We start from the raw sequence: 11,262 nt of genomic DNA, 5'->3' as shown, positions 1-11,262 counted from the left end.
ATCTCATGCTGAACAGAAGCAGCACCCCAACTTCTGACTCTGTTGTGTGTCCAATGAAACAGAACCAATAGGACATATATACACAATATTTATTTACGCCTGAGAACTGGGAGAGCCATCCAGCCTGAGTCCAGTTCCAAAAGCAGGAAGAGATCTATGTCTGAGTTCAAGGACTTAGGCAGAGGGAGCAAATGCTCTCTTAGCCTTTTGTTGTCGTTGTTCTCTTCAGGCCTTCAGCAGATTGGATGAAGCCCACCCCCACTGGGAAGGACAATCCACCTTACCCAGTCTTGCAGATTCAGGTGTTCATCCCATCCAGAAATACATGCACAAACACCCAGAATGTGTGACCAAATACCTGGGGACCACATGGCCCAGTCAGGTTAACACATAAAATTAATCACCACACTCCCTCACCGTCCTCCCAGACCTGGTTCTCCTTAAACTTGCCCCATCTCAAAAAATAGCAATTCTATTTTTCTAGTTGCTCAGATAAACAAATAATAACAACCCGCATCCAAACTGTTGGAGCCACCCTCAATTCCTACACCCCATGTTTAATCCATCAGCAAATCCTGTCTTCACTGTATTCATAATATATCTTCAGTCTGACCGCTTCCTCCACTCTCTCCCATAGCAATGCTGGCCCAGGCCATCACCATCTCTTGCCTGGGTTCCTGCAGTGAGCTCCCGTTCTCCCAGCCACCCGTGTTGTCTCCCTACAGAATCTTCCCAACACAGCAGCCAGGTGATTCTTTTATTTTTTAAAACAGTTTTTATTTTATTTATTTATTCGGCTGTACCAGGTCTTAGTTGCAGCATGAAGGATCGTTAGTTGTAGCATGCAAACTCTTAGTTGTGGCGTGTGGAATCTAGTTCCCTGACCAGGGATCGAACCCGGGCCTCCTGCATTGGGAGTGCGGAGTGTCAGCCACTGGACCACCAGGGAAGTCCCAGGTGATTCTTTTAAAACATAAGCCAGCGCAACTCATGCCTCTCTTCAAAGCCTTCCAGAGGCCAGGCACCCCTGGTGCCAAAGTAAAGCCCAGTCTCTCTTTTTTTTTTTTCATTTCTTATAAATGTATTACATAATAATATTATGATTATTATCAGTAATAATATAAGAAACATAGATGACTTGGGGTGTATCACGTAAGGTTCAGGAGGCCTCGGGACTGAAGCAGGAGGTGAAATCCCTCAGATGGAACTCCATACAAAAGGAGGGGCAAAGCAGAACTGACCCTGTAAAGTTAAAAGGCCCAAGTGAACGGAACCCAAAACCCACAGGTGAGTGAGAGTGTGCGTGTGGCAGTCTGTTACAGTGCCACTGTGTGTGTGACCTGGTCTGTTAGTGAAAGGGTTCCTGGGTGTGAATCTGCCCAGGGAATGGGGCCAGCGGGCCAGGGCGGGGCAGGTGGGCACAGACAAGAGTGCCAAACCCCTGGCACACTTCTGCGCTGTGAAAACTTCTGCTTTCCGTATTTAAAAAATTTTTTTATTAAAAAAGCTAAAAATGTAGCCAGAAACTTGTGAGTGACATGGATGGAGCTTAGTCCAGAATCCAAACCCTAGGTTTAAAAACATCCTGGGTCCCCCAGCCCACAGGTCATTTCTGAGTGTGAGGAGTCACAGTAAGGGGGAATGGGGTGCGCACTAGGGTCTTTGCCTCTCCTCAGGCAGTGGCCTGACTCTAGGGGTGCCCCTATGATCCCCTCCTAGAAGCCCAATGGGAGGCGGAGCACTGCTTCCCAGGGCCCTTGGGGGCCTCTCCCAAGCAGCAAGCCTTCACCAAGAAGGCCCCCTCAGGCTCAGCGAGTAAGGCTCAGTCTACTGTGGCCTACAAGGCCCTGTGTGATCCAGCCCCTCTATGCCAGACCTGGTCTTCTCTCCCTCTGCCCTCCCCTGCTCTGATCCCACCTCACAAGCCTTGCTATCCTCCAGTGCTTCCACCCAGCCAGAGCCCTCCATTTCCCCAGAAACCCACGGGGCTCACTTCTTCACGTCCCTCAAGTCTCTACTCCAGCTGCCTCTTGTGAGACAGCCTTCTCTCTGACACCCTGTATGAAGCAGCAAACCACCACCCTACCCCCACTGCTGGCATTCCCTCTTCTTCCTTTGCTGTTTTTCATAACAATCACAAACATACTCTCTGCGTGAGTAAATGATTAAGTACAACACATATGCATCGCCTAATACACACCGATAAATAGAGCAGTGCTGAGATACAAAGATGGACAGGACACCATGTTCCCCTGGCGGAACCTGGCACCTGGCTGGGCAGATAAACTTGATGTTCTATCTGTGGGCAGTGGCATGTATACATATGATAACATATGATGCCTTTGGAGGGTTTGCCATATGCTGGGCACTGTATTGGCCTGTGTTATGTCATTTAATATAGCCCCATGAAGTGGAGACTATGTCCTCAATTCCAGAGGAGAAAACAGGCCCAGAGAGGCAAAGGGATTTGCCCAAGGTCACCCAGCTACTCAGCCACTGAACTGAGATTGTGACACCATCGCTTGCTCTCTAGGCCCCAAGTCCCTCCTCCTCCCACTTTCCCAGGGGATTCCAGGGGTGGAGAAGGAAAAAGAGGAGAGGAACGGAGAGTTTTTTGCCCCGCAGGAGACAAGCAGAGTGGGACTGAGCCGGCAGGGGGGCCTGGGTGTCTGGGCACCTCACCAGCCCCTGCCGGCCTCTCCCCACCCCCTTTACTCGTGTGGCCTCTGCAGCCCTGGGGGTTGATGGGGCTCCCTCCCCTGGCACCAGCCTTCTCTGCCACACCCCCACCCTTGCCTGGGGCCTGGCTACACAGGGATCCCTTTCTGGCCCAGTGAGGCATGTAACCCCGGGCTGACAGGCGTCCGGATGCCAGGGCAGCTTGGCTGGCCAAGGGTGAGGTCACGGGCTGAGCACTCGGTGCCTGGCCCCTCCTCCCTCCCATCAGAGTCTCACTCCTCGCCCTGTGGGCTGCAAAATGCCCCCTGCAACCTCCCTCCTGCATCACAACCGGATCTGGCCTTCCCCGGCAAGGCCTGGTGTATTAGTTTACTGTGGCTGCTGTAACAAATTACCACGAGTTTATCTTCTAATAAAACAACACAAATGTTCTGTCTTATAGTTCTGGAAGTCTGAAGTTGAAAATGGATCCTCCAGGCTGTGTTCCTTCTGGTTTTTCTTTTTTTCTTTTTGGCTATGCTGCATGGCATGTGAGATCCTGATCGGGGATCAAACCTTTATCCCCTGCACTGGAAACAGGGAGTCTTAACCACTGAACCACCAGGGAAGTCCCTGGCCTCTGTTCCTTCTGGAGGCCCTAGAAGAGAGAAAACTCCCTTGCCTTTTCTAGCTTCTAGAGACCACCTGAATTCTTCAGCTCTGGGCCCCTTCCTGCATCCTTAAAGCCAGCAGTGCATCATCTTCAAACCACACTGCCTTTCTGACCTCGGCTCCCACGGTCACATCTGCTCCAACTGACACTCCTGCCTCCCTGGAAAGTAAAAAGTGAAGTCGCTCAGTCGTGTCTGACTCTTTGCGACCCCATGGACTGTGTAGCCCACCAGGCTCCTTCGTCCATGGAATTTTCCAGGCAAGAATACTGGAGTGGGTTGCCATTTCCTTCTCCAAGGGATCTTTCCAACCCAGGATTGAACCCCAGTCCTCCATATTTCAGGCAGACGCTTTACCATCTGAGCCACTAGGGAAGCCTCCCTGGAAGACTCTTATAATCATCACTCCACCTGGATAATCCATAATAACGGCCCGCCTTGAAACCTTTGATGTAGTCTCATCTGCAGAGTCCCTTTGGCCGTGTGAGAGTCACAGGTTCCAGTGACTAGGACATGGGCATTTTTGGAGGGCCGTCATTCAGCTTACCATACCAGCAGGATGCTCACCTCCTCTGTGTTTATGGCCCTTTTACCTGAACCTTGCTCTCTGCTAAATACCACAGACAAGGGACTTCCCTGGTGGTCCAGTGCCTAACACTCCCCGCTCCCAATACAGGAGGCCCTGGGTTCAATCCCTGGTCGAGGAATTAGATCCTAAATAAGAGTTCACATGCCACAGCTTGAAGCTCCTGTGTGCCTCGGCAAAGATGGAAGACCCTGCATGCTACAACCAAGACCCAGCACAGCCAAAGAAATACATATTGAAATACAGTAGACACTGTGTACCACACCATTCCTAAGAGGTGGTTCCAGATCCCCACTGTATGACGGAGAGCTTGCGGACTCCAGAGCCTGTGGGCTCGCTGTGCTCCCAAGGTTGCTTCCCCAGATTGGAAACGAACCCCTCCCTTCTGGGAATTCCCACCGGCCACTATGCTTTAGCTCTGAGCCCCTTGGGTTTGCATCTTGGTCTGGCCCACAGGCTGCCCCGAAGCAGGGGGTTGTGTCTTAGCTCCTGGGGCGCTGGCATGGGGCATGGAGGAGTAGGCACATACGCAATGTCAGGATGGCAAGAAGAGAGAGGATTTTGTGGGCTGGGTTTTGTGGGCTCTGGCAGCCCCCCGCCATGCATGTAAGGTTGTGTGTCTATTTTTCTGGGCTGAGGAAGCACCAGATTCTTAGAAGGGGGTTGACCTCCGAGGATCAACAAACCCTGCTCTGGCTGGTCCTCACCCGCCTTTTCTGGGTCCCTTCTCTGAACCAGCCTTCTGCAAAGATTCACCCAGCACCAGGGGCCGAGGCCAAGGAGGCTGTGAGGAGATGCTGGGATGAGGGTTGGTTTGTATTGAACTCTCCCCTGTATTCAGTCCACGATTCAGTATTTTCTGCACTTCCACAGTACGGGACTTCCTTGGTGGCTCAGACAGTAAAGAATCTGCCTGCAATGCAGGAGACGAAGGTTTGATCCCTGGGTTGGGAAGATCCCCTGGAGAAGGGCATGGCTACCCACTCCAGTCTTCTTGCCTGGAGGATTCCATGGACAGAGAAGCCTGGAGGGCTACAGACCATGGGATCGAAAGGAGGTGGACTCAACTTCGTGACTAACACTTTGACTTTCACACAGGATGTCACTCTCTGCCCTCCTCCCATGTCACCCCCACCTCTCCCCCACTCCCCGTATCTCAGTGTCCACTCTGACTTCCCTTATCACCTCCCGAGCCCCTGCCTGCCCCAAGGCTCCTGGCGGTCTCCACCCTTCAAGTTTTTCCTGTCCTTACCCTGCAGACATGACTTCACCCTCCTATCGGCATCAACCCAGCCCAAAGGGAAAAGTGAGCATTCCTCACAGCTCTGCCCGAGCCAGGACTAGAACACTGCCCTCCTGGTTCCCCAGTGAGGCTTCTTCGGACACATTATTAGTTGTTATTATTATTATCACCGTTACTGTTAATGATAGAGTTTGATGAATCGCTTATTTCACATTGTGAAACAAGATACTTGTTATAAACAATCTGCTCCAACTGCCTGAGGCAACAGTATTTCTGATTTGCCCCTCACCCTTGTCTTTCTTCCTAGAAAAGTTTTGCAAGAAACCTCACCAGCCCCCCTCCCACAGGCAACCTGATCAGAGGTTACACCTGTGCTGGGAGTAGGGCCCAGAGCACAGAAACACGTAGACCATGGGCCACTTGTACCCACAGCCCATGTTTCAGGGTGAGGGGACCCCAGGGCATCCAACCGGGCAGCCCCAAGCCTGGAGCCTGTCCGCTCCCTCCTTCCTCAGCCAGCCAAGGTGCTGTGGCAGGTAAGGTAGAAGTGAGTCCCCGGTGTCAACTTCGCCATTTACATAATGAAGGCATCAGGTCTCAGGAAAGGAAGAGATCTGAGATGAGGACAGGAGATTGCTGTGAGGTTCCTCAGCCGGCTGCAGGAGAAGCTGGCTCCAGGTTGGGGCTGCTGGCTTCTCCTCTGGCAATAGAGGTTGAGTATGGGGCCTCCCCCCATCCATGCCCTGGCCAGACCTCACGTGGGTGCTGCTGCGGTGGCTGTGGTCATCCCCACCCCGGCCCCATGGGCCCCTCAGCTGCTTCTCTATTCCTCCCAGCACCTGAGGCCTGGGGGCATCGCCAGGAGGTTGGAAAAGTGACAGACAGAGGCGCTTGGGCTGCGGGTCTCCACTCCCCTGCTGCGGAAAACGACTGGGTTCTCCTGGCCCTTGTGGGGAGGCTTTCTGCTGTCAGAAACCAAAGCCCAGCTGTGGTTTGCTCTAACCCCTGTTTGTGTGGGAGGAGGGGCTGAGCCCCAGTTTCGGGTCTCAACCTTTTGCCCCCACTGCCCTCTGATCCTAATCCTGGGTGGTCCCAGGGTCTGGGTAGGATGGGACGGGCAGAGTAGGGACCTTAGCCCTAAGCAGGGCATGTGCTTTTACACTGGGATGCTAGAACCAGGACACTTTTCCCTGGGGCCCACTCTGCCCTATAAAACTTAAACAGATCAACCTCACAGATGGTATCACTGCTCCTACCAGCCGCAACCTCTTTACTTCTACCTGCTGGGGAGAGTGCACCTTGCCGTCCCTTCCTGGGTAGGAATAATCCTCCTCTCCCAGCCACTTCTGTCTCTTACTCGTCCCCACCTGCTCCTGGTACCCCATCCCCCTCCAGTCTCTTCTGTATGCTCCCCCCAAACTTCAACCCCTCCACTCACCCCAGAGGCTTTGTCACCCCTAGAGTCATAACACCATGGTAATATGGCAGCAAACAGCTCCATAGTATTTTGTGTGCCATTTCTATGTATCCAAAGCATTTTGGGGGCTTCCCTGGTGGCTCAGTGGCTAAGACTCTGCCCTCTCAATGCAGGAGGCCTGGGTTCGAACCCTGGTCAGGGAACTAGGTCCCACATGCTGCAACTAAAGACTCAGCGCAGCCATATATATATATATATATATATGCATTTCGTGTATATAGACTCATCTAGTGGTCCCAGTTACTAGTTACTCTATGGAGGAAGGGTTGTTGTTATTTGGGTTGTTGTTTGGCAAATGAGGAGTCTGAATCACTGGAAAACAGTAAGGTTGAGTTAAGTGTAAGGACTGCAGAAATCAAGGAGCTAGAGAGCCCCAAAGCAGACATTTGGCAACAGCTGTCCTTGTCAAAAGATGAAAGCACTCTTCTTTTTTAAAAAATTGCACAGTAATGTGTGCAGCAGACCTTCCTGACCCTTGTCCCAGTCACTCCTAATCCCCAAGAGCTAAAGACACAAAGAGATGAAATGCAGAGACTCGCTGAGGAGGATCTCTGCCAACCTGCCCCAGCTCCTCCACCCTGAGGGCCAGCTTGGTTCCTGGAGCCTCCTTTCTCTTACCATGCTGCTTCTCCTTTGCCCCTATTTGTCTTCATCTCTCTTGGAGAAAACAGGCAATCAGCTGCAGGCACTGGCCTTCTGGGTGCTGGGGAGGTGTTCTGACCTGCTGAGCAGAGGAGCCCCTACCCCAGGCCTGAAACCTGACTCTTCTCAGTGGTTCCTGCTGTGGCCCCTCCACCCTTCTGCCTCTGAGGGTCAAACCAGACTCCACTCCCAGGTGGTTGGCTCATGGCTGCCAGGGGCATCCCTGGAATGTGACCTCATCTTCTGTCCGCAGAGAAGGGGTAGGAAGTCTCAGAGCAAGGTTCAGAGGGAGTGTTAGAGAACAGCCGGGCTCAGGAAGGCTGGATAGGGCAGTATCTGAGGGAAGACGTTAGCCAGGCCACTGGGAGGAGCTGAGAGGGGTCCTAGTGTGGGACTCAGGAAGACTGTAGGATTCTTGGGTGATGGAGGTGTTGAAGGTGTTGAAGCACTTGCCTGGGTGATGCATGTTGTACTGAACGTGAAAAGCTCTATTTTTCTGGTTAAAAAGTAATGTTTGGACAAATCACTGAGTTTTCACGGAGGGAAAGTATTTGCAAAAGACGTATCTGATAAAGGACTATCATCTAAAGTATACAAAGAATTCTTAAAACTCAACAAGAAAAGGAAATAGCTCAACTTTAAAATGAGCAAAAGAATTGAAAGACATCTCACTGAGAAGATGGCAAATAAGCAAAGGAAAAGGTGCTCGACATCCTATGTTATCAGGGAATTCAAAACTAAAAAGCAATGAGATTCTGTTACATATTTATTAGAAGGGCTAAAATCTGAAACACTGACATCACCAAATGCTATTGAGCATGTGGAGAAACAGAAACTCTCATTCACTGCTGGTGGGAATGCAAAGTGGGGAGACTGGTTGTTTCAAAACACTTTCTTACCATATGATCTAACAATTGTGTTCCTTGATATTTACCCAAATCAACTGAAAACATATGCCCATACAAAAACCTGCCTATGAATGTTGTGGCAGCTCTATCATAACTGCCAAAACTTGGGAGGTAACCGAGATGTTCTTTAGTAGGTGGATGGATAAGTAAATGTGATAATGTGAGAATGGATAACTAAACTGTGGTTCATCCAGACAATGGGGTATCCTTCAGCACTAGGAAGAAAAGAGCTATTGAGCCATGAGACAAGGAGGAAACTTAGACACATATTTCTCAATGAAGGAAACCAGTTTGAAAAGGCTACATACTATATGATTTCAACCAAATGACATTTTTGAAAAGGCAAAACATATTTGGCCACCTGATGCAAAGAACTGACTCATTTGAAAAGATCCTGATGCTGAGAAAGATTGAAGATGGGAGGAGAAGGGGATGACAAATGATGAGATGGCTGGATGGCATCACCGACTCAATGGACATGAGTTTGAGTCAACTCCAGGAGTTGGTGACAGACAGGGAAGCCTGGTGTGCTGCAGTCCATGGGGTCACAAAGAGTCAGACATGACTGAGGGACTGAACTGGACTGAATGGAGACAGTGAAAGGATCAGTCGTTGCTGGGGGCTGGGGAACAGAAAGCAGTAATCTAGGTGAGACAGTGATGGTGACAGAGGGTGGTAAGGGGTGACTGAGAAGGCTTTTAGAGATAAAGCTCCCTGGGTTTGTTGATGAATTAGATAGAAGGATGAGGGCAAGAGAGGAGTCAGGAAAAACAGTTAGATTTTTGGTTAGTCAACTGAGGAGGGGAAAGTAGTAGCATTACACAAAATAGGAAAGAATGAGGGAGACTGAAGGGAAAGTTCTCTCGGTGGAGAGGTTGCCTGGTGTTTTGTGGGAAATGACTGGGGGATAAAGCTGTGTTTTGGACATGACAAGAAGCATCTCTTAGTTGAGCAGAGATGTCAGGTAGGTGGTTAGACAATAGAAGTCTAGAGCCCAGAAGTCAGAGTTGGTATTTAAAGCCAAGTTACTGGATGAGATTGCCTAAGCAAGACTGTATACCATATGTGGAGGAGGCTGAGCAGCAGAGGAGGGGAGCCGGGCAGGCACAGCGTCTCCAGAGCCAAGAGGAGTGAGCAACAGAGGAAACAGCGATGGAGGGTGTCTACTGTTTCAGGGAAGTCAAGAAAGAAGATTCAGGTCCATTGCACTTGGTCTTGACAGGAGCTGTTTCAGGACTGCAGTGGGATGGAGGCCATGCTGGAGCAGGAGGTAAGGAAGTGGAGATGATGGGGCAGACAGCTGGAGAAGTTCTCCCGTGAAGAGCAAAGCAATAGGCCAGTTGCTTGGCTAGTGCTTCTTACCACTGCTTTCCCCTACCTGTTGATTCTTGTGCTCTGTTGAGTTACATTTAAAAAAAGAAATCATTGTCTATCGCTTATATGTGGAATCTTAAAAAGTTCAACAGGGATCTCCCCAGTGGTCCAGTGATTAAGTGGATTTGATCCCTAGTGAGGGAGTTAAGATCCCACCTGCTTCTCGGCCAAAAAGCCAAAACATAAAACAGAAATATTATTGTAACAAATTCAATAAAGACTTTAAAAATGGTCCATATAAAATGTTCTTTAAAAAAATAAATAAAAATTAAAAGTACAACAAACCAGTGAATATAGCATAAAAGAAGTAGACTCTCAGATATAGAGAACAAACTAGTGGTTATCAGTTGGGGTGCAATATAGCGGTGGGGGAGTGGGAGGTTCAAAGTACTGGGTATAAGATAGGCTCAAGGATGTAGTGTACAACAGGGGAAATACAGCCATTACTTTGTAATAACTCTAAATGGAAAGTAACCTTTCAGTTCAGTTCAGTTCAGTCGCTCAGTCATGTCCGACCCCATGAATCTCAGCACGCCAGGCCTCCCTGTCCATCACCAACTCCCGGAGTTCACTCAGACTCAAGTCCATCGAGTCAATGAATCCATCCAGCCATCTCATCCTCTGTCGTCCCCTTCTCCTCCTGCCCCCAATCCCTCCCAGCATCAGAGTTTTTCCAATGAGTCAACTCTTCGCATCAGGTGGCCAAAGTACTGGAGTTTCAGCTTCAGCATCATTCCCTCCAAAGAAATCCCAGGGCTGATCTCCTTCAGAATGGACTGGTTGGCTCTCCTTGCAGTCCAAGGGACTCTCAAGAGTCTTCTCCAACACCACAGTTCAAAAGCATCAATTCTTCGGCGCTCAGCTTTCTTCACAGTCCAACTCTCGCATCCATACATGACCACTGGAAAAACCATAGCCTTGACTAGATGGACCTTTGTTCGCAAAGTAATGTCTCTGCTTTTCAATATGCTATCTAGGTTGGTCATAACTTTTCTTCCAAGGAGTAAGCGTCTTTTACTTTCATGGCTGCAGTCACCATCTGCAGTGATTTTGGAGCCCCCAAAAATACAGTCTGACACTGTTTCCACTGTTTCCCCATCCACTTCCCATGAAGTGACGGGACCGGATGCCATGATCTTCGTTTTCTGAATGTTGAGCTTTAAGTCAACTTTTTCACTCTCCTCTTTCACTTTCATCAAGAGGCTTTTGAGTTCCTCTTCACTTTCTGCCATAAGGGTGGTGTCATCTGCATATCTGAGATTATTGATATTTCTCCCGGCAATCTTGATTCCAGCTTGTGCTTCTTCCAGCCCAGCGTTTCTCATGATGTACTCTGCATATAAGTTAAATAAGCAGGGTGACAATATACAGCCTTGACGTACTCCTTTTCCTATTTGGAACCAGTCTGTTGTTCCATGTCCAGTTCTAACTGTTGCTTCCTGACCTTTAGAATTATATAAAAATAAGTCATTGTAGCTTTGTAATATAGTTTAATATTTATATAAATAGATACATACCACCCGAGGAGCAAGTTTTTACCATACATCCCATTTGCCACTCTTCTGTCCCCAAAAGTTCTTAAGTATTTTTGCCTGTTATTCTTACAGCTGAGCTATAGAATAATCATTTCAAAATTTTAAAAAATCTCATTGATATTTTAATTGGAATAACACTCAACATATAAGTCAAGTTGGAAAGAATTA

The sequence above is a fragment of the Bos javanicus genome, chromosome 4 (genome assembly GCF_032452875.1).
Source record: "Bos javanicus breed banteng chromosome 4, ARS-OSU_banteng_1.0, whole genome shotgun sequence".
NCBI classification, from domain to species: domain Eukaryota; kingdom Metazoa; phylum Chordata; class Mammalia; order Artiodactyla; family Bovidae; genus Bos; species Bos javanicus.
Note: the sequence above shows the minus strand (reverse complement) of the source record.